At 34.6% G+C, this 5,085-nt stretch overlaps 1 long non-coding RNA gene across 1 annotated transcript; it reads left to right on the top strand.

The window, feature by feature from the left end:
* The first annotated feature begins 304 nt into the window (after positions 1-304).
* Positions 305-2,851, top strand: LOC134314667 (uncharacterized). The gene is made up of 3 exons (XR_010012413.1): positions 305-437; positions 2,243-2,350; positions 2,499-2,851. It is a non-coding gene; the product is annotated as an uncharacterized LOC134314667 (long non-coding RNA).
* Positions 2,852-5,085: the final 2,234 nt, after the last annotated feature.

The raw sequence follows: 5,085 nt of genomic DNA, 5'->3' as shown, positions 1-5,085 counted from the left end.
ATTATTTTAGTAATTCTTGTAACTCATCTCTTAGTATTTTGTTTATTTGTAATGTTATGTAAATTATACTTTGTTTCGTTTAGAAGGCAGTGTACATAAATGTATATTTATACTTTTTGTAAACTCTTTGTTTTAAATATCTCTTAAATCATATTTTTTTCTCCTTAGGGCCCAAATAAATTGTGACAATAGTGATCTCAGTTTTAGATCAGAAATAGAGATTAAATAAAAATTGAGATGCTTCAGTTCTAGTTCTCTAACGTATGTTCTCATGGCTGTTTGTGCTTGTTTACAGGTGATGGATGAGTTGGATGGATGATTCTTTAATCTGGCAATCACAAGTACACCACAGAACTGATGGAAAGCATTCTGTTCAAAAGTTCAGTTCTTTGGAGTCATGAAAAATGTAATGAAGCCACCAGTGACTCTGGATGAAGGTAAATTCAATATAATTCATTACTCAAAATGTATTCAGCAGTTTGTACCCCTAGAGGCACCGCTGTCTAAAATATTTTAAAGCATCACTTTATTACTTATAATGAACTCCATTCATGAAAACACATCAATGTAATTTAATATTGTAGTTAGGTTTTTTTGTAATAACTCTTACAATTATATGTAAATACTGTAATATTGTGGCTCAGAATGCATTGTAATGGGCATCATACACACATCAGTCGTAACATTAACACCACCTTAATCTACACTCATCGTCTATTTTATCAGCTCCACTTATCATACTGGAGTACTTTGTAGTTCTACCATTACAGTCTGTAGACCATCAGTTTCTCTGCATGCTTTATCCCTCTTCCATCCTGTTCTTCAGGACCCCCCAGAGTATCAACACAGAGCAGGTTTTCTTTGGGTGGTGGATTATTCTCAGCACTGCAGTGACACTGATGTGATGGTGGTGTGTTGGTGTGTGTTGCACTGATATGAGTGGATAAGACAGCAGTGCTAATTGAGTTTTTAAGCATCTCAGTTCCACTGCTGATTCCACCAGCCAACGATGTTCTTTGGGCAGCATCCTGTGACCACTAATGAAGGACTAGTGCATGACCAACACAAACTGCAGCAAGACATGAGCGAACGTCTCAGACTTTACATCTACAAGGTAGGAGTGTCTGTAGAGTGGACAATGAGTGGACACAATGTTTTAAAAACTCCAGCAGCACTGCTATGTCTGATCCACTTGTACTAGTTCAACTCACACTAAAACACCACCACCATGTCAGTCACTGCAGTGCTGAGACAATCCTTCAGTGAATTAATACCTGCTCTGTGTTGGTCCTGTGGGGGTCCTGACCATTGAAGAACAGGATGGAAGATGGCTAACAAAGTATGCAGAGAAACTGATGGACTACAGTCTGTAATTGTAGAACTAGAAAAGTACTCCAGTATGGTAAGTGGAGCTGATAAAATAGACTATGAGTGTAGATACAAGGAGGTGGTGTTAATGTTATGGTTAATCGATGTAAATAGCTAGCAAACAGTAATTATAAACAATTATTAACATTTATGGCTGAAAGAAAAGCCTAATTTAAGTTTTAAAATCACTAAATTGGCTAATCACTGAACACAAACATTAGATTGTTGTTTGTGAATAGTACTTAGAAGGTTGGCCAGATTAGAGTCTCTAATGTTACTTAAATGTTTGTTAGAAACTTTGTCTGTTTAAGAGTGTTAAACACGAACAGACAACTGTTAGCTTGATGCTACAATTTATTCTCATTAAAGATAGAAATTTGCGTTATGCTTGCAGTAAAAACTTGATGAAATAAAAGTGATTTAAAATAATTTCTGGATGAAATACTGCTTTATTAGTATATGATTGTTTTATAGATGTTAAGTGTTCAGTCTTTATTTGCCACTCGACCCTGAAGCAAAACAGTTTATCAGTAATCAGTAAAATATCCCATGTGCTATTTTTATCATCCTCAACAAGCGGTAGTCTGAAGCCCCGTCTAAAGTCATGTCTGTTCATGAGAAATGTTGTGAGCTCTCAGGTTGGTCTAGAACTTTGTACACGTTTGGTGGTGTCTGTTTTATTCTGGGTAGATTTAAAGTCTGGTGGTTTCGGTGACTGAAGGTAAAATAAATGTGTAATTATTGTAAATCCTGTGGTGTGGCCAGGCAAAAATTAAATGAATTAGATATGACATTTTGTAAAAATTCTGGAAGGGAAAAAATTTATTTTAAAAGTGATTTCAATTTCAGTAAGACATTGCTTTTCTTTAAATAGTGCAACAGTCCATTGAGATTTTGAACGGCCTTCCAGCACTCTTCCCATCAGGAGTTGCACCACCACAGAAACTGGGACAGCCAAGTGAGGCTCTTTCATATTCTCATGGTAAGTATTGTCAACTGTTATTTATTTGTTGTTTAGATAGTTTACTAAACTGCTTGCAAAGAAACTTTAAGTTGTTATTTAAATCCTGAATAAAGTTTGTTCTGTTCATGTCTGTGGCTTATAGTGCCTTTGGTTTTTGTTTTTTCAGCCCTCTGAAAACGCTGCTGAAAATGCTGTTCTTAGTAGATGCCGTCTATCAACCCCCCTGCTTCTAACTGACCAGGATAACTGCATGATCAGTGTTGGGAAGAACCCAGTGACAACATTCCCTGAAGGCCTGCTGCACCAAGGTGTTTTATATGTCATGGCGTATACGTGCTGCAAGTCAGGTCCAGGTCCCTTTTTATTATTATTTTTTAATGTTTAAAGATGGTATATGAAGACCAAGCAATGTTGTTAATGTTGTAGACGTAGGGACATTGTTATTGGAAAGCCTTGACATCTAAGATTGACATGTTTTAATAGAATTCTCAGAAGCGGCCTGAACATGCTTGTTGTGTATTTGGATAAATCTGTCTTGTTTGCACACTTGTAATGTATTCATATAAAGCTGCCATGATGGCACACTTGTTAAAGTTAATAAAATTGATTGCAAAATTCAGATTTTCTGTTGTATTTTTGATAAACGGATTATCGAATGATGTCTTAATTTGAGTATAAAGTACATTCTTTTGAGTCTCAGATTACTAGCAGTGCAGTCTTACCAACAGACTTAAATTAGAGAAACAGACTAGTATTGAGTCTCTATATCTTTCTTTTGTGCATGGAAACTGAATTTTTAATGCTTGTCATGATTAAAATGCTCTAATTTTCATATTTTCTGACAGGTTTTAAGGCATTTAGTGTGATGCAAAAATCTATGTATTATTGCTTATTTTAAGAAGTTTTACTAATAATAATTATAATAATGTGAGGGTTTTTAATTGTTTATTTCTTATTTTGAGAACTATTTTCTGGAGTTGATCTTATTTTAAGCTTTAAAGTGTTAATTTAAGAACATTCTAAAGCCTTTTTAGCTAAAAATATGTCCAAGCATTCTAATTTCAAGAAATTCTTTACCAAATAAGGTTTTATGAAAATGCTTAAAACAAGATTAATATGCTAGTTTAGCTGATTATGCTAGTTTTTGGATTATTTATATGAAATTAGAGCAAATGAGTGTTACTCAAATCTAGCCATAATGCCTTAAATCAAGTAATTTCTTACTAATTTTAAGATTATAAGATAATTTATAGCACAAGATTTTTTTTCTTGTTTTAGGAAATCTTGCTAAGATAAATTTTCTCACTATACTGGCAGATAATTTTGCTGGATTTAAGCACTTTTTCTCTTGATTTGCTTTTATTTTTCTTGTTTTTTTAAAGTGATTTTTTGCAGTGATGGTGAGATCATTTTCCAAAAGTCAATTTTTCTGTTTCACTTGTTTTCAGAAGTGGAGTATAAAATCTGGAGATGAACTTCTCTCATGAAATCAACAGGTCAGCCAACCTGCTTGAACTCAAGAATGATACCAGCTACTTAAGCCTTACCTACGTCTACTTTTCAACTGATATCATGAATATATTCCTGGGCTCTCCAATCCATTGTTTTGTTCTGTGGCTTATTTGTAAGGGAAAGGGAAGCGGCATAGTCCCAGAGTTCTTCAACCTCAATCTTGCTGTTTGTGAGTTGCTGTGGTGTCTGAGTAGTAGCAGCTTCATCGCAGCTGTTAAGTTTACAGAACTTTACAACGTGGCATATTTTATGTTTGCGATACCCAGCATCGGTCGTCCTCTGTTCCACTGCCTGATCTGCTTTGAGCGATACCTAGCGGTCCTTCATCCCGTCTCCTTCCTGAAGTTTAAACCTCTACGATACAGACTGGCATGTTCTGCTGTGGTCTGGGTGATTATTCCTTCATTCGGTGTGTTTTGTATGTTTGTTTTCCCCCCACAAAACATATTTCTGTTTCTTGAAGTGTTTGTACCATTGAATCTCCTCTTATTCTCTTTTAAATTGTTTTGTTTATTAGCCATACTGAAGGCCCTGAAGTTCCCCAAAGCAGGTCAGAGAATGAATATGAATAGAAAAGAGGAGGCCAGACAAAAACAGAGAAAAGCAATGACACAAATCCTGATACTTACAGTATCAATGCTTGTTCAGTATATCCCTGTACTGCTGATTGGAAGTCTTATTGAGAAACTGTCAAAGATGGATTTTGAAATACTGTGGTGCTTTACTTATGTCCTTTCTTCAATCATGACTTTTGTTAACCCTGTTCTTCATATCTGTAGAGTTAAAAAGCTTCCTTGGCTTCCTGATTTTCTGTAATCTGCAGTCAATTTTTTTTTGCATTTTCTCAAACCACTAAATTTACATTATTAAACCTTCAGACTTTTAGGGTCTGTCGCATTTTATACGTCAAGCATAACAAACAATGTGCTTGTTTAAAGCATCTAAACTACCTAGATATGTGATTGTTGTATTTTTTATAAACTTTACATAATATTAGATCAGACATAAATTGTGTAAAATTGGTTAAAGATAAAATGTGTTATTGTTTAGTATAATAAACACAATATGTGTATTGAGACACCCCTTCTAGTTGTTGAATTCATGTTTCAGGCATTAACAGGTGAAAATTAAATGCCTCCATACTTGTGGCCATATAGTGTATTTAAGATGGTATAATAATTATAGTCTTTACACAAAATGCTCATGCTCAGTCTTACAATGTAAAATGTATATGTGTTAAT

The sequence above is a fragment of the Trichomycterus rosablanca genome, chromosome 5 (assembly GCF_030014385.1).
Source record: "Trichomycterus rosablanca isolate fTriRos1 chromosome 5, fTriRos1.hap1, whole genome shotgun sequence".
NCBI classification, from domain to species: Eukaryota; Metazoa; Chordata; class Actinopteri; order Siluriformes; family Trichomycteridae; genus Trichomycterus; species Trichomycterus rosablanca.
The sequence above is the reverse complement of the archived record's forward strand: the minus strand, read 5'-3'. Positions and strand labels throughout refer to the sequence as shown.